This window comes from Enhydra lutris, unplaced genomic scaffold (assembly GCF_002288905.1).
Source record: "Enhydra lutris kenyoni isolate GAN:26980312 unplaced genomic scaffold, ASM228890v2 scaffoldscaffold50, whole genome shotgun sequence".
In the NCBI taxonomy this organism is placed as follows: Eukaryota; Metazoa; Chordata; class Mammalia; order Carnivora; family Mustelidae; genus Enhydra; species Enhydra lutris.
Genome location: NW_019154134.1, coordinates 8,026,211 through 8,045,398, shown reverse-complemented (window position 1 = coordinate 8,045,398; position 19,188 = coordinate 8,026,211). Strand labels below are relative to the sequence as shown.

The 19,188-nt window shown below is 39.6% G+C and overlaps 1 protein-coding gene across 2 annotated transcripts in view; it reads right to left on the bottom strand.

Annotated features, from left to right (window-relative positions):
* The window catches only part of LOC111156884 (GC-rich promoter binding protein 1), a 75,159-nt gene extending 57,554 nt beyond the window's left edge, over positions 1 to 17,605 (bottom strand). The window contains exons 1-2 of one of the 2 annotated variants that reach the window (XM_022518022.1): positions 17,286 to 17,605; positions 15,068 to 16,030 (exon numbers count right to left, since the gene is read on the bottom strand). The gene's annotated coding sequence lies outside the window, so the exon portion shown is untranslated. The remainder of the gene's footprint in view (positions 1 to 15,067; positions 16,031 to 17,285) is intronic. The other variant, XM_022518021.1, reaches the window with a different exon arrangement.
* Positions 17,606 to 19,188: the final 1,583 nt, after the last annotated feature.

Sequence of the window (19,188 nt, the reverse complement as noted above, 5' to 3'; positions counted from 1 at the left end):
ATAGATCAAGGTGGACCTCAAGTTACTACTTATATTAAAAAGAATAAAATGTGCTTATATACATATAAGGTCTCTCCAGAAAAATACATAAACTTAAGAGTGATTTCTTCAGGGACGCCTGGGTGGCTCAGCTGGTTAAGCGGCTGCCTTCGGCTCAGGTCATGATCCCAGGGTCCTGGATAGAGTCCCACATCGGGCTCCTTGCTCAGCAGGGAGCCTGCTTCTCCCTCTGCCTCTGCCTGCCACTCTATCTGCTTGTGCTCACTCTCTCTCTCTCTCTGACAAATAAATAAATAAAATCTTTTTTAAAAAAAAAAGAGTGATTTCTTCAGATAAGAACTACAGCTGGGAAATAGGCATGAGGGGGTGACTATTTTCTAAAAACCCTTGTACTTCTTGTAATTTGCACTGGGTACATGTATTCAAAGTAATTTTAAATACTCTTTACTCTGATTCAACTTTATCATTTCTTGAATCCTCTAACATTACCAATCTTTTTCTGAAGTAAGACTAAAAGGCAGCATCCCAAAGGCAGCAAACAAGCTTCAACAAATGAATTTAGAAAATGTGCCTAACATTACGAACTAGTCATTTCAGAAACAGTCCAGAGACAGGACCCTTGATTTGAAATGAAAAATTTGGAAATTCAAGTACCTTAACTTTTTGATTATGAAGACAAAAGCCTAAAATATATACTGAATACATAAACATGCATACACAAACACACACATGCTATTAACTAGGCAATTTGTTTAGGGCTTTGGCATAATCTCTTCAAAAAACAAAACAAAACAGAACACCAGGTTTCTATACAGGGGCACCTGGGTAGTTCAGTTGGTTAAGTGTTTGACTTTGGCTCAGGTCATGATCTCTCAGGTCTTGGGATCAAGCCCTACATCAGGCCACCAACTCAGTGGGGGAGTCTGCCTTCTCCCTCTCACTCTGCCCCTCCCACCCCTCATGCGCATGCACACACGTGTGCTCTCTCTCAAATTTTTAAAAATCTTTAAAAAAAAAAAATGGTTTTTATACAGATGTGAAACACATTTTAAAGTTCCCAATGTCAAGAGTGTTAAGTGAAGCTCTTAACCACTAAACACATACAAAATTACTGTAAACTAACAGAGAATATGTTAGGGTAGATACCTTACCTTACACAACATTTTAGCCTTAATAACAGCTATTTAGGTAATTCTCTAAATTCTGAGTCTAAGTTTTAGTTTCACATGTTAGGCACTGCCCTGACCTACAGCTATAACAAACCTTACATAAAATACAGATCTTAATCTCTCAAACACAGAAGAAACACATTCTCCCAAACACAGTTTGAGCTACCACTGCAATCATAACTTGCTTTCTACTAACCTAAGCCAACTGTGTTCACAAAAGACTCTGCCCTCTCATCAAACTGTCCTTGAAGATCTTAATTTAAAGGACTATAAGTTGAAAACGTTTTCACTCACATTTTCCCATTTCCACAATGTCCCTATAAGAACTCATTTTAATGGAAGAGACCAAAGGGTAATTCATGTGAAAAATCTGAAAACTACCAGTTGACTTAGAGGGAAAAACAAAGGCAACTAAGTTACATATGGAAAGTCCTTAAGACATCTCACTATGCATTTTTTTTTAAAGATTTTATTTATTTATTTGGCAGAGAGAGAGATCACAAGTAGACAGAGAGGCAGGCAGAGAGAGAGAGAGAGAGGGAAGCAGGCTCCCTGCTGAGCAGAGAGCCCGATGTGGGACTCAATCCCAGGACCCCGAGATCATGACCCGAGCCGAAGGCAGCGGCTTAACCCACTGAGCCACCCAGGCGCCCCTCACTATGCATTTTTCAAGTAGTTTTCAACCTAGCTAGTAGTATTCCATGAAACAATTATTTCATCACTCACTGTAACAGCCTCAAGTTTAGCATCCTTGTAGAGCTTTAGTAAATAAGGCCCGTTGTAAGAAACCTTTAACATGCTCTTCTTAAAAAGAACCAAATCAAGATCACACTGAGAAAATTTGTAATATCAAAAATAACTGAAACTCTGTGGGCACAAATGTCTTTTGTATATTTGAGGAGTAAAGATTATGTCTCCTCTTCAAAAAAAAATTAGTTAATATAAATGAATTCTCATGGCCTTTCTCATTTCTGAAAAAGAGGAGCCAAAAATCCTTTCATTCACTTGTTTCAAAGTTACTCCTTGAAACCTAAAGTGTTTCATCTTTTTAAACCTGAGAGGACAATTTCACTAGGTTTTAATCCCTCCAAACTCAACAGTTCAAACTAGGAAGCATTTTTATTTAAGATTTTTTTTAAAAGATTGTATTTATTTATTTGACAGACAGAGATCAGAAGTAGGCAGAGAGGCAGGCAGAGAGAGGGGGGAAAACAGGCTCCCTACTGAGCAGAGAGCCAGATGCAGGGCTTGATCCCAGGACCCTGGGATCATGACCTGAGCCAAAGGCAGGAGGCTTAACCCACTGAGCCACCCAGGCGCCCCTAATTTTTTTTTTTTTAAATAATCTCCACATCCAACATGGGGCTCAATCTCACAACCCTAAGATCAACAGTCAACACTCCCTACTGACTGAGCCAGCCAGGTACCCCTAGGGAAATTTTTTTTTCCCAGATTTTATTTATGTATTTGACAAAGAGAGACACAGCAAACAGAGGAAACACAAGCAGGGGGAGTGGGAGAGGGAGAAGCAGGCATTCTGCTGAGCAGGCAGCCAGATTTGGGGCTCCAATCCAGAACTCTGGGATCATGACCCCAGCAGAGCTGAAGGCAGATACCTAATGACGCCCCCCTAGGGAACATTTTTAAAGGCAAGGTCATAATGAATAAGCCCTATCAGTCCCTTCAGGATGCTTACAGCAAATCCAAAACCAGTCTTTATAATCTAGCAACCAGACTAGAAGCTCGTACAACAAATTATTTAAGTCTAGGCAGATAAAACAGCTTCTAAATAATGTGACAACGAATCAACTAGGCTATAAATAATCCCCTAACAAATTTCTCCTAGTCCCCAAACACTTAAACTGCAGTTCTATAATAAAAATACTAACTGCACATACTCAATTCTGGGGGAAAAATAAGTCAACCTAAATTATCTAAGATGTTAATTCTTTTACTCTGCAAGTAAGTGTGTTAAGGATATAACAAATAAATGAGACAAGGTCCCCTGCCCTCAGAAGAGTATGTGTAAGTATGAGTGAAAGTAAGCCAGATAGAGACTGTGCACTCAAAGAAATAAATAGGATAATCCGTTAAGAGAAACCAAAGGGTATAGGAAGGAGGGCTGCCCACTTTACACAGAATGGTTAGAGAGTCACCTAGAATCTAACACATAAACTAAAACTAAGCCAACAAAGGGAAAGAATAAGCAAGCATAAAGGCCCTAAGACAGGGAAAATGGGCAGTGTGTTGAAGGAAGAGAAAGAGGGTCCTAAAAGGCAAATGGCCTAAGAAGAAATGGAGGGAACAAATAATTCTTACAGGGTAGAGTCTGCATGTTATTCTCAGGTCCAGTGGGAACACCCTGCTCTGTGAATAATAAACTACAGGGGTGCAAGAATAGCAGAGAAACAAAGTTATAAGGCTACAGCAATAGAGAAGGTGGTGGCTTGAACAAGTACAACGGCAGTGGAATAAAAAAGGACTTATTTCAAATAGATTTGCTTAATGTTTAGACAGGAGGAAAAGTAGAAATCAAAGGTAATTTCCAGGTTTTTCAGCTCGAAAAGATGAACTGTGATGCCATTTACTGAACAAGGAAAAAATGGAGACAGTGTGGAGCTAAAAGACTCAAAAAGTGCAGTTTGGGATATACTAAATTTGTAAAATAAGTGAAGAGGCCAAGAAGGCCGTTGAATTACAAGAGTAGAATATGGGAAAGAGAGGTGGACTGCAGATTTAAATTTGAGATCATCTGCATATAATAAACTATGGTACCATTTCCCAGGTTACATAAATATTACCTCAGAAAAATGTAACGCATTCTGTTTTCATCAATTTTAAACATATTATAAAATGCAATCTAAATATATCTGATTTGGGGTGCCTTGGTGGCTCAGTTGGTTAAGCATTTATCTGCCTTCAGCTCAGGTCATGATCCCAGGGTCCTGGGATTGAGAGCACCACGTCCTCACATTCTCTGCTTCTCCTTCTGTCTTTCTCATCCCCCTTCTCTCTCTCTCTCTCTCTCTCTCTCTAATAAATAAAATCTTTTTAAGAATAATAAATAAATAAAACTGATTTTTTTAGTTTTATCCTTTCAATTTACCTATGCTCTCACTCCAGTCTTATTCCTCCAGGCTGATCATAATGGCCCTCAACCACTACTTATCTATGGGAGGCAGCGGTAACAATACTGCTAAATAAAGTCTGTATCATTTTACAATTTCAAAGCATTCAGCACTTGTTATTTAACTTGAGTCTACGGATAACCTTGTGAAGCAAGAAAAGAACCAGTTTTATTAGGGCAAGAAATAAGAGTCTTACAAAGGCTGCCCTGGCCATCATCAAACAGCTATTATTTACTAGAAGGGATGAAACCACAATTCAAATTTAAAGACTCTTTTTACTCTGCATTCACAGAACAGAGCAAACCAAGTAAAGTTCAGGAATCTTACATTTTTGCCTCATTTGCTACTAAATGCTCAGCACAAATGAAACAGAAGGCATACAGTAGGCATAAAAACATCTACTGAGGCAATGAACATCTTCTCTAGCAGACTAACACTCAAGAAATCCCAGAACCTCTGGTGAATCGAAGATTTAAAGGTCAATTAAGTTGCTAGTTGCATCCTCCTTTCTCACCTCCAACATAGAAATACTGTCATTTATTTCAAAGTATGTTCAAGTATAAATTATATACTACCTAACACCTCAAGCCACACAGACTGTCTTATCAATTCAAGATGGCATTATTTTGCAACAGGTCTTACTTCACAGTCCCATAAAAACAATTTCAGTCCTCATTTCCTATAAAAGATTTTTTAAAAAATGAAAGAGGTGGGACGCCTGGGTGGCTCAGTTGGTTAAGCAGCTGCCTTCGTCTCAGGTCATGATCCCAGCGTCCTGGGATCAAGTTCCTGGGATCAAGTTCCACATCGGGCTCCTTGCTCGGCAGGGAGCCTGCTTCTCCCTCTGCCTCTGCCTGCCTCTCTGTCTGCCTGTGCTCTCTCGCTCTCTCTCCCTCTGTCTGACAAATAAATAAATAAAATCTTTAAAAAAAAAAAAAAACGAAAGTCATCAGGATTTTAAAATAAAGCAGAAAAAGTCAAATGCTAGCATCCATATTTATCAACTACAGACTTAAAATATATAGCAATGACAGTAAGTACACCAATAGTTCCACACAAACAGGCAACTGATTTTCAACAGACGTTATTCTGAAGTGATTGAAGGGGTAACAAAGCTTTCTCAACAATAACTGGGACAACTGGACATTGTCTACAATATTAAAAAAAAAAAAGAAAAAGAAAACCTCAAACCTTGCTCACACCACACACCCAAAATAAAATAAAAATAAAAATAAAAAATCATTCAAAACACATTACAGACCCAAAAGTATAAGCTAAACTACAAAATTTCTATTGGAAAGGAGGAGAAAATCCTGTGACACTGGGTCAAGGAAAGATTTTTTAGGACACACAAAAAAAACCAATTTTACTTCAAACTTTAAAATACCTATTCTTCAAAACACACTATTAAGAAAATGATGGCACGGAGCCTGGGTGTCTCAGTCAGTTAAGCGGCTGCCTTCTGCTCAGGGCTGATTCCAGAGTCTTCCCATCAAATCAAGTCCAGATTCTGGCTTCCTGCTCAGCAGGGGGTCTTGCTGCTCCCTCTCCCTCTGCCCTTCCCCCATGCTAGTGCATGCTCTCTCTTAAATAAAATCTTAAGACTTAAGAAAGAAAATGATGGCAAAACACAGACTAAGAGAAATTATGTGCAAAACATGTATCTCATATACATGTATCAAAATACATAAATAATTCTTACAATTCAACAAGACAATCTCATCGTTTTTAAATGGGCAAAAGATCTGGACACCACCAAAACACATCATTAGGTAAATAAACTAAAACCACAATGCAGGGGTGCCTCGGTGGGTTAAAGCCTCTGCCTTCGGCTCAGGTCATGATCCCAAGGTCCTGAGATCCAGCCCCGCATCCAGCTCGCTGCTCAGCAGGGAGCCCGCTTCCCCCTCTCTCTCTGCCTGCCTCTGTGCCTACTTGTGCTCTGTCAAATAAATAAATAAAACCTTTAAAAAAAAAATTACCCACAATGCAAATTCAAATCATATACTCACTCCACAGATAAAATTGAAAGACATCAAATACTGGCAAGAATGCAGAACTATGTAACATCTATTGCTGTGCAAATGCAAATGGTTTAGCACTCTGTTAACAGACACTGGCAAGTTTTTAGCAGTCAAATACACAAAATTCATACGACCCTGCAATCACGTTGTTGAGTAATTTTCCAAGAGAAAGGAAAACCCTTCTCCTCACCAAATCCAATATGCAAATGTTCACACAAACTCTATTCACAATAAGTCAAACACTGGAAATAATCCAAATGTCTAGCAACCAGAGAATGGATAAACATTTATTGTGTATCCACACAAGAGAATACCACTTAGCCATAAAAAATATGGATTATAATACATGCAATAATATGCATGAAAGAAGTCAGAAACAAAAGTATACAGTGTTTGGTCCCTCAATAGGAAATTCTGCAAAACAATTCGCAGCACAAAAGACAAGAAAAACAGGGGCGCCTGGGTGGCTCAGTGGGTTAAAGCCTCTGCCTTCAGCTCAGGTCATGGTCTCAGGGTCCTGGGATCAAGCCCCATGTCAGGCTCTCTGCTGGGCGGGGAGCCTGCTTCCTCCTCTCTCTCTGCCTACTTGTGATCTCTCTCTGTCAAATAAATAAATAAAATCTTTAAAAAAAAAAAAAGACAAGAAAAACAAACGTGGTTTCTACAAAATAGGGGTGAGGGAAGAGGACGGTATGTAAAGGACAACAGGGTAACTTTCTGGGTGATGTAAACATTCCACATTCTCAGGTGGTGGGATTACACAACTGATATGTTTTTTAAAAACCTTCAAACTGTACACTTAGAGTGAATTTGCTGCATGTAAATTATATCTCAATATACCTAGTTTAAAATGGGTTTGCATTCCATTAAAAAATGAATACATACACATTCTTTCATAGAAACCAACTACTAAAATGTTAATTTTTTTAAAAGATTTTATTTATTTATTTGACAGAGATCACAGGTACGCAGAGAGGAAGGCAGAGAGAGGGAGAGGGAAGCAGGCTCCCCACCAAGCAGAGAACCTGATACCTTCAATTCATGGTAGAGAAAAACTGATAATTACTCTCCTTTGATCATTTCTACAAGTACCAAATACTGTCACTACATTATATGATAGCTTTAATGTTGGCTAACTGCCCATTCAACTGAAATGGCAGTTAGTATTAGAAAGATAAATGAAACATACTCTAACCAACATATTATTAATCCACCTGACAGACTTTTCTTCCTAAAAGGACAGAAATACTTAGGAACACCAGTCACTTGTTTCTTTTAAGAAGGCCAAATAAGAGTGTTTTGGAAATCTGTGAGAATGTTTTGGAAATATTAGTATTCTAGAACTGTCACATCTGTGCTACTACATATTAAAATTCATTATTGTAACCATCATATCTTTTTTACTTTAGAAGCATATATGATCTTATGTGCATAAAATTTTATGTCAGGTTAATAAAGGGGACTTTTAAAAGTATTTGTTATAAAAGTTCTATGGATCTGACTGGATTCTGTATCACTGTCTACAAAACTATGCTGTCTAATATGGCAGCTAGTAGCCACATGCTATTGTTTAAATTGGCATTAAAATTTAACTTAAAATTCACTTCCTCATCTGCACTAGCCACATTTCAAATAAGGACATATGTCTAGCAATTACCATACTGAACAGTGAAAACATAGAATGCTTCCCTCATTTCACAAAGTTCAATTGGACAGTGCTATACCAGAGTAAGATCTACTTAGAACACTACAAAAATTAACTATAAAAAAAGAATACAGATAACAAAATTCAAATCCCAACTCTGTCACTTACTGATGACCTTAGGTAAATTAATTAATCTCCAAGTTTCTTAAAATCACTAAATGGAAATAGCACTTATTTCACATGGCAACTGGGAAAAGCAATTCCTAATCTAAAATACTGTGAACATTGGTTATTAAATGATCCAAAAGGAAGATATTCCTGAATGGGAATAAACCCATGTTAACAATGTATTATTTTTTTAAAAAGTCACAACTGTATCTCACTAAGGAAAAGAAAAATTTAATAGCTAGCTAAGAATAAAATACCTTCTCAGTGGTGAAACAGAGTATGCTTTCTCTACACTTTCCTCATAAAAACTTTAACTATGAGCCATCATAGTCGGAAGTCTAGGCTCTAGATATACAGAATATGTAGGTTCAGAAATACCACTTACTGATTTTGTGACCCTGGTGACTTAAATCTCTGTGCTTTCATCTTCTCATTTGTAAAATAAGAACAGTAAGACATTCCCACCCACACAAACTATCAGGATTAAAGTAGTTAATTCAGGGACACCTGGGTGGTTCAGTGGGTTAAAGCCTCTGCCTTCAGCTCAGGTCATGATCTCAAGGTCCTGAGATCCAGCCCCAAATCGGGCTCTCTGCTCAGCAGGGAGCCTGCTTCCTCCACCCCCCGCACTTGTGCTCTCTCTTTGTCAATAAAATCTTAAAAAAAAAAATAGTAGTTAATTCACTTAAAGGGCTTAAACAGCCAGCAATGTGGTAAACGTTGATAAATAACAGTTATCAAAATCGAGTCATCGTGACAGGTGCTGATTTCCAGAATATATCAAGAACTCCTAAAACTCAAATTTATTAACAGTTCAAGACCTTTCTTCAAAGAGAAAAAATGGCCAATAAGCAAATAAGAAGACATCAATAATCATTAGAGAAACGCAAATCAAACCCACAATGAGATACCACTTCATAACCACTAGGATGGCTACTACCAAAAACATCGAGAACAACAAATGTCAGAAAGAATATGGAGAAAATGGAACCCATGTGCACTGCTGGTAGGAATAAAAAATAGTGCAGCCTTGATAGAAAACAGTATGGTGGTTCCTCAAGGAATTAAAAATAGAATTACCATATGAACCAGCAATTCCACTTCTGGTATATACCCAAAAGAACTAAAAGCAGGAATTTAAAAAAAAAAAAAAAAAGGGGGGGGCAGGAATCCAAACAAGTATTTGTACACCCATGTTCACAGCAGCATTAGTCATCATCTCAGAAAGGTGGATATAACCAAAATGTCAATTTACAGATAAATGGATAAACAAAATGTGATACATACACACAATGGATTATTCTTTTGTCTTAAAAAGGAAGGAAACTGATTCTACCACATACTACAACATGGATGAACCTCGAAGACACTATGCAAGCTGAAATAAACCAGTTACAAAACTAATACTGCACAATCCCACTTATACTAAGTACCTACATCAGAAATTCATAAAAATACAAAGTAGAATAGTGATTGCCAGGGGCGAGGGAGGCTGGAAATGTAAAGTTAATGGTTAATGGGTAAACAGAGTTTCTATTTGGAAAGATGAAAAGTTCTGGAACTGAAAGGTAGTCATGAATGCACAACAATATGAATGTACTCAACACCACTTAAATATACATATATGGGTTTTCTTCCGCCATGATAAATTTCCCGCATTACAGTGATTGGAAGATTAGTATGAAAGCGGAAACAAACCTCATCTCCAAAGCTCAGACTGTGACTATAAATGTACAAAGATTTAAATCTGAATTTATATAAATTTAGAATATGCTTTCTTCTCTAACAGCCCAACCTACTAACTGTAGAGTAAAGACTGGCTAATTCTAATTATGCTGACAACTACTGGTTGGGAAAGATTTCCTACTGTGGTTTTTTGTGAACATGTCCACAAATTCTTTTGAAAAAAGACGAAACCTAACTACACTCCCTTGGTTTCGGGCTAGACTTAATGACTTGCTTGGAACAAAAAGAATGTGGCAGAAATGACTTCTGAACAGGTCATAACAGATATACTGGTTTCTACCTATCTCTGAGATCACTTGCTCTAGGAACTACAGCTGCCACATTTTAAAGAAACTCAAGGAGGGGCGCCTGGCTGGCTCAGTGAATGCAACTCTTGATCTTGGGGTTCTGTGTTCAAGCCCCAAGCTGAGCGTACAGATTACTAAAACAAATTAAAAAAAAACCCCAAGGAGGTGAAAGGAGATCCACCATGTGGTAAGGAACTTTGTCCTCCAGACAGCCAGCATCAACTGCTTCCAGGCCAATGAGTAGTACACTATCTTGGAAAAAGATCCTCCAGCCCCACTCAAGCCTTCAAATATCAGTAGCTCTGATAACCATATCAGAGACTTTACGGAAGACCTAGAGGGAGCCAAAACCACTCCAGTAAACTGTTGCCAAACTTCTGACCCACAGATATCACGTGAGATAATAACTATTACTTTTTTTAAACTCACTCATTAAGAGAGTATTTATACTCATTGAAAAGCAAACTAATTTCTTTAACTAGTATGCATTTATAAAGACAATTTTTCAGTTTAAGAATTTTTTTTTTTTTTTAGTAGGCTCCATGTGGAGCCCAACACAGGGCCTTGAACTCAACACCCTGAGATCAAGACCTGAGCCGAGGAGTGCCTGAGTGGTTCATTCAGTTAAGCATCAGAGTCTTCATTTTGGCTCAGGTTATAATCTCAGGAGAGCCTGAGCTGGAACCCAGCAAGGAGCCTGCTTTAAAGTCTCTCTCGAGGAGTGCCTGGGTGGCTCAGTGGGTTAAAGCCTCTGCCTTCGGCTCAGGTCATGATCCCAGAGTCCTGGGATCGAGCCTGGCCTTGGACTCTCTGCTCAGCGGGGAGCCTGCTTTCCCCTCTCTCTCTGCTTGCCTCTCTGCCTACTTGTGATCTCTGTCAAATAAATTTCTAAAAATCTTTTAAAAAATATATAAATAAGGGGCGCCTGGGTGGCTCAGTGGGTTAAGGCCTCTGCCTTCAGCTCAGGTCATGATCCCAGAATCCTGGGATCAAGCCCCACATCGGGCTCTCTGCTCAGCGGGGAGCCTGTTTCCTCCTCTCTCTCTGCCTGCCTCTCTGCCTACTTGTGATCTTGTCTGTCAAATAAATAAATAAAATCTTAAAAAAAAAAAAAAAAAATATATATATATATATATATAAATAAATAAATAAAACAAAGTCTCTTTCTCTCTCTCCCTTGGGACACCTGAGTGGCTCAGTTGGTTAAACAATTGCCTTCGGCTCAGGTCAAGATCCTAGGGTCCTGGTATCTGGCACCACAGCTGGCCGTACTCAGCAGGGAGCCTGCTTCTCCCTCTCCCTCTGCCACTCCATGCTTGTGTGCTCTGGCTCTCACTCTCTGGTGTGCTCTCTGTCAAATAAATAAATAAAATCTTTAAAAAAAAAAAAATCTCTCTGCCCCCACCCTCACCTCTTCTCGCTGTCTCGCTCTCGCCTTTAAAAAAAAAAAAAAAAAAAAAAAAACCCTGAAGTGTGATCAAGAGTCGGACACTTATACAGACTGAGCCATCCAGGCATCCCTCAGTTTAAGAAATTCTTAAAGTCTATTTGCAAGTTCTGAGTTTCAAAGGAAACATGACATATTTAACAAACTGAAAACTTGTTCTTGCTAAAAATAAGTACGGAAAAAATCTTTTAAAAAGGTTTCAAAAAATAAATATGTAAACTGAAGTAAAGGGCAGAAAATTAAACACCAAAACAACGTACTCACCAAACTCTGAACAGAAAGATGACTCAAGAACAAGAAAATGAGTGGGATACCTTGTATAAAAAGATGCAAAAACTAGCAATTAGTTGAAAGGATATAGAACAAAAGCCTGTAACTATTCTTGTGGGTGTGGCAGCTAACAAAAAAGGGGAAAAGCAAGCAGGTAAAACTGAAAAATATCTAACCACAAAAGGTTTATCAGTAATTCTAGCATTTTGTTTCTCATGAGGCTCCTATGCCAAGTAATGGACCTGCTCCCCAGAAAAGTAAATAGGCACCCCCAAAATGATGGATTTTGGAGTTTTCAGACCAGTCTCCCACACCCACCTATACAGCCCAAGAAAACTGACGTCAGGAAACCATGACATATAAAACAGTTAAAAAGGGGGAGAAGGGGACAGGGAATACATCTCTTTCCAACCCTCTCTCCCTAAATATGCCAAATCCACCACCCTAAGTGCTGCTGAAGTATTGAAATCCAAGAGCTACACTTTAGATAAATTTCTCTGGCCACGTGAGAGACTACACACAAAAAAAAGAGAATGGCGCTAAAGGCAAAGAGATGAGTTAGTTCGGTACTTTCCTCATCTAGGACCAAGCTAGGATAATAAATGAAACTGGAAGTGGGGAAGGACAGGGCATGAATGGAAGAAACAACTTCAGACTATAACAAATACTGACCTGACATGTATATATCAGAATCTCAAAATACTGGAAATCAAAATAAAACATTACACCTATATTATACTTCACAATCAACCAAAAGCCTTCATATAAATTATTTCCCTCAGTTTTCTGGAAAACCCAAGACCAAAGAGATTAGGTAAATACACAAGGTTACATATGCCCCTTTATAGATCTTCCAAACACTAAACCAAAAGTCTCCCTTCGGACTCCCAGCCATTTCCCTTTTTCTACATTGCTACCCTTACCTGGATCTAAATTGTTAGCTAAAAATTTTTATCAAAAATTAAACAGACAAAAGGTGGTTATGTCAAAGACAATCTGGCCTGGGTTTCAGCTATATCCTCACTTGCTAACTTTACTCTCAGACTAAAAGTTCCCATACTTATTCCCTCTTAACTCTCCAAATTTCGTTTTTCTTTCTTCTTCTGCTCACGCCTGTTATTGCCTTACTATTCCTCCCTTCCTCGATTCTCAAATGTCAGGAACTTTAAGCACAAAAATCTATGGACTCATCTCAGAGAAAAAGTAAAAGCTAACAGGCATTCAGCTTCATACCTGTGCAAAAAGGATTTAGCTTAACTTCAAGTTCCACTTGTAATCAATATTAACCAAAAAGCAGCAGTATATAGAAGAAAAAACAAAAATATCAGAGATAACGCCCAAATAGGAGTTAACAAAGTACAATTCACAAGAAAGCAATATAGCACAGTGATTAAGAATATGGAGCCCTCCAGGCAGAGTTGGAGATTTGGTCAAGACTTCTACCTAACCTTGGTCCTAACCAAATTACTTTCTCCCAGACTCAATCTCCCAAAATCTTAATTCTCTCACCTGCAGAACCGGTGAGAGCACTTTCTTCACAGAATTATTCTAAGAGCTAAAGTATACTATGTAAAGTTCACAGTAAAATACATGACACAATCATCTATAAATGTTAATTACCATGATTATTATGTTTAAACCTACAGTCTAGGCACAGGAGAGTAAAAAAAAAAAAAAAAAAAGGAGTAGGGTAGATAGGAGGAAAAAAGGTGCAGGAGAGGTTGGGGAGAAGCAGCCTAGTAATTGTTCCAATTACTATTGCTATCTATTTTGATGCCAAGAATATAGTATTTATCAAAACATTCAAGTAAGTAAATCTGTCCATGAACAACTGCTGTAAGCAAAGTTCACTAATGTTAGACTATTCAAAGATTAACGTTAATTCTTAAAAACCCTGTCTCTGGAATTATCTTGATCCTGATATCACGGCTTTGGGTAACATCAGTAGGAATAATTTAAAGGAAAATAATCATAAATAATGTTCTTTTCTATGAAAAAAGACCACTTATTTCCACTTCAACTTTTTTATCACATTTAAGAGGCGTATTCCTAGACAAGTAACTTGAAGCCATTAAATTCAGAAATGCATATAATAGTCTCTGAAGCGAAAAGGTGGAGAACGGTCTCGCCATTTTTTTTTATATAAATCAAGGTGGACGCTCGATGAGAAGTACTACACACAGCTCTGACAGACAAAACACAAATAACCCAGTCTATTTTAACAGAGGGAATTACTTAATTCTAATTTCAATTTTAGATATAAAATAAACACAGAATACCTACAATCTTCTGCTCTAAGTCAGATAAAAGGATTCAGTAGCATAGAAAAAAAGTTCTGTTTTGGAATAAAGAGAGCAACTGACAAGTTATAAAGCCATCTTTGTAAGATGTTCAAAATTATAATTGTTTATCCAATAAAGATAATTAAATGAAATAAACTAATTTTAGCTACACTGATATATCACTAACAGCGTCTAAAAAATAAATTTTACTGGTTTTTTTAGTAACAAACATTCCTATGCCTAGGAATCACTGAAAAACTATATAATAACTAAGTGTAACAAAAACACTACTATTCAATACTGAAAATTTTAAGTAATATTAAAACATAATCCTTGTTTTTCAAAGGATCTACTACAGAAATACTTCCAACTTTTTAAAAAAGTTTTGTTTATAAACTTGATCAGCATAACCTTCCAAAAAGAAAATATATCAAGTTATTTAAAAGAATTATGAATTATTATGAAAATCAGGCTTAAAAACCAAGTCATACATTATAATTTACTCTAAACTACCAAACAGAAACTCTAAACTCACTTTTTAGAAAGCTGCCTCAACTCACATTTAGAAAGTAAACTAGCTAGCAAGACACATGAAATAATTTGTTTTTTCCTAACCTTTTTACCAATCTATGAATCCATAAAAATTAAGATGAATACTCACAAGGATTTTCACTCCATAAGCACAAAAACGTAAAAAAAAAGTACTGTGTGATCTGAAATATTCTTAAAATTTTAACTCTTTTTTGCATTTCAATTTACTTAATGGTAGTCTTCAGACTGTCCAGGAAATTGTAGCCAAACAGTATTGTTCCAAGAAACTGAAAGGCTTCCAAACAAAATAAACTTGACTCTCATTACAGTTACAAATGAGTGTATGATTTGCTCACCATATAATACTTACAAATTCCAACAGGACTGCACAGGAAGGTGTTGGGTTTTTCTCTGTAATCTTTATGTTTTCCAGTTTGTTTTTTTATTTTGTATCCTCTGAAATAATATCCAAGTTCTTTGAAGATACTTAACCTGTGACTATTTGACATAGAGTTACTTCAAGTCAGCTACCCATACTTCTGTTTTAAAGTTTTCATATGGCTATCTCCAGAATTAGCCAAGTTCCTTGGATTTAAGATTTTAAAGTCTTCTTTATTATTCCATGTACTTTTCACTGTTGTACTTATCCACTCCAGATGAAATATCCAATTTATGAGCAAAAAAGCAAAAACAAAAAGAAAATTTCACATCTGAAGAGCATTCCTAAACATCAGCATATAGAGAGACATAGCTATCTCAATACTACCATGCTGCTGGAAAACTGCAACATCTTAAATTTCCTTGTAAATAAAAGATAAAACGGAAAAAACTCTGTATTCTTTCAATGTCTTCATTTAGAAAAGCTGTCCCATTGTGACATGAAAAGGGCTGAGGTCAAAAATTCCTAAAATTTTTAATAAAGGTAAAAATAAACTGCCAAGAAACTTCAGCAATATTTAAACAGTAATTTGAAACTGCCGAAACTATTCAATACACAAATCAAACATATCTTACAGTTTTGGCTGAAAAACAACTAAAGGAGAGGGATGGGGGTAGGGGGAAGAGGCAAAAATACCACCAGCTGAAATAATTTAACCAGTTATATAATCCGTTTGAACCAAAATACTGAAGAAATGCCTGGGTCTCTTTAAGCAGCTTGTAGAATTGTTCAATTACTATAAATTCACTTCAGAGATGATTCTTGCCACTTTTAATAAACTTCTGGGGCAAAATAATCCAAAAACATTGTAATCCCAAAATGGCCACTTCAAATATCCGGGGCCTTTTACACAAAATCTAGAAGATGATCTTCATATATGAGTAATTCAATCACCTGTAAAAGTTATAAAAAAAAAAAAAAAAAAAAACACCTTAAATTACACACTGAATTTTAATTTTGAGCTAAAAATTAACCCCCATCTTGAAGAGTCAACTTCTGGAGAGAAACTCACTTCTACAAAATTCTACTGGGGTCTGAAAAAAGGCTCAGCCCAAGCAAGCGCCCCAAAACAGCCTACTGGATGAAAAAGACTTCAGAATAAAGAAAAGGTGGGAGATAATGTTACGGAGAACAAAAAGTGATTTCAATAGGGAAGAGGGTGCGCATATAATACAGGGGAATTACATAAACTTCCTACACTTTTCGCGTAAAAATTAAAAACTATGAAACTGCCCCACAACCTTAAAAAAGATTTTCTTTATTTTCAGTTCACTGGGCCCGAAGAAAAGAACAGGCCGGTTTGGTGCCATGGAGCATTAGTAAATACAACTTGGGGAAAAAAGGGGATATAAAGAGAAAGACGCTCTCTCCAAATCAGAAATGTCTAAATGAAAAGACATATTTTCCCCACGAAGTGTAGAAAGTAGGGAGGTGAGAAATGGGGCAAGAACATTCCTTAAACTTGCCTGAGGGTGAGACTTCCCGGCTTCTGTGGCATAAAGGTGTCGGTCCCCATTTCCTTGAATTAAAACAGGTTTCTCCCAACACTGAGGGGGTGGAAGATACCAAACCGTGCTCGTAAATCCCATTTAGAGTGGTTCTCTCCAAAACCAGAATAGGTCCCTTCAGGCCCCACAGGACTCCGGGATACATGGTAGCATTAGACTCAATACACAGCAAGGATCACGGACCCGGGAAGGGAAAGAGCGGGCGCGCTACTGAAGAAACAAGCGAAGGCCACAACTCGGCCTCGACTCCCTCGGCCCTCTGAGAGGAGCAGTAGTGCCAAAGGAGGCGGGCGTGTGCGAGAGGCCGGAGGAAGGAAGACCCAACACGGAAGGCGTCGGATCCGTTCTCAGCCTCCGCCAAACATCCCCCAGCCACCAAGCCTAAGCCATCCACCCCCTCCCCACAACCGCCACCCCCACTCCACCGCGGCCGAGTAAATATCTAAAGGGGCCTCTCTCAGCGCCGTCCTTCCGTCTCTCTCTCCTTGCTCTCCACCACCCCCCCACACACACACCGCGTCCGCGGGCAGCCTCACACCTCGCGCCGCCAACGCCGCTCCCGACCCCTCAAACCCCAACGCCGACAGGGGCACCCCCTTCTTCCCCCAGACTCCAGCGCGGAGCAGAAAGAACGGTGTTACCTTCTGCCACACCAGAGGTGCCCCTGGCCTGGGGGTGCCGCTGCGCTCGATCCCGGGAGGAGGTTTTCGGTACTTTGAATAATCCCCTTTTGCCGCTTTTCCCTCCCCCACAACCAGTCTCAGTCCCAAAATGGCGCCGACCCGATCCGCAATGTTCTGGGTCAAGTCTCGCGAGATCGTGGAAGGTGGCGAGGCGGGGAAGGAACTAGAGGGGGTGAGGAGAAGGGAGGGGAAAGGCGGGGCGAGGAGAAGGAGGAGGGAGAAAGGGTGTGGAAGAAGCGCTGCGAACGAACCTACTGGGCGGGGCAGCAGGAGGAGCGCCTCCACCAGAGAACCTTCTGGCCCAAGCAACCGCTCACGCTCCGGCCGAAAAAGCTCCGTCCTCTACGTCGGGCGGCTGGGGGGAGGGGAATAGGGCGTGGCTACGCCTAGGGGCGGAGCGTCGAGGAAGCCCCGGAGGTAGGGGCGCGTGGGGGGGCGGTGGCTCCGTGCAGTGACGTCAGGAGCAGCTGGAGTCGGGGATTACCCCCTGCTGCTGACGTGAGGACGGTGAACAATCGGGAACCTTCGGTGGAAGGGGGAATTCCCGGCCGCTCCCTGAGGAGCCCCTCCTCCTGCCCCTCCCCCGCTCGGGGCCGCCCAGGAGCCTGGGATGGTGGGGCCTCTGGGAAGGTGAGAGAGGAAGGGTGAGCTGGGAGGCAGCCGCGCGAGCAGGAGTAGCGCGCGCCGCGGCGTCTTCCCTGGCTGGACGCTCGGATTCGCCGCGGCGCGCTGTACTCGCTGGGTACCGCGCTCGGGGCCTGGGCGGAAGGGAGATCACATGCTCGCCAGTACACTTCCCTACACGGCGGGAGCGCTGGCGGTGCCCGCGCACGGCGAACTGGGCGCCAAGAAGCAGTGGATTCACATCGTACGCAAATACGAGCGTGTCGGAAGTAAATTCTACGCGAGGGGGGTAGCAAGGAGACTGAACTCGGTGGCAACTAAGCCCAGATTCTCAAAGGGTAAAAATGGCTACTAGATGTGATCGTGCCAATCGTTTTTCTCCCTGCTAAGTCTAAGCGTAAAGGAGGTGAGAATTATTTCAACAGTGTCTCTGGCCCACGCACTCCACACAGTTTTGGTGGGTTGTTTTGGTTTTTTTTTTTTTAATGAATTTCATGATATTCACAGTTCTCTAATTGCGATCGTTTTTCGCTTTGTAACTGAAGGCTCACTTTGAAACCTGTGAAGTTAGCTTTCTAAGAGGAAGAATAACCACATGTGCTTAGGGGAAAATGGAAGGAGGTATCTCAACGAGAGAAAATCCAGTAAATAATAAGTCCATGGCTCTCCGCACTTCCCCAAGCCACAAAGGCTTCATACACAGAAACTTTATGGCCCTTTTATATGCATTATGGGGTTTGTAGTTTAATGGACTGATTCTAAAAGCTCCCTGATAGAATGTTTGAATGTAAACTCAACAAAAATTATACCTCCCAACCTTTTTTAGTTTAGTCCGCATCAAAGAGATAGACACTTCTGGCAATTAATACCTCACCGAGAGCAAAGAAAAGAGCATTAACACAAGCTGGATGCCTTGTCTGTGCTAGACATTTTGTCTTTATACCAACCTAGGAAGTGGGTGTTATTTGTCGCATTTTGCAGACAAGGAAACTGGTTCAGGTTAAGTAATGTACGTAAGGTTGCGCAACATGGAAGCCTGACTGTCCATCTCAAATGTGCTGGGGTCTTAACATTTTTTTCCACCACACCACAGTGCTTCAGTATACATAACTTATGTGTTGGGACAGGACCTGCTTCTCCTCTATTTCTAAGCATGATGTGCATTCAAGAAACAAACAAAAAACTGGTAATATGCACACAAGTTGTGCCTTTCCAATTCCACCAGAAAAGTCAAAAA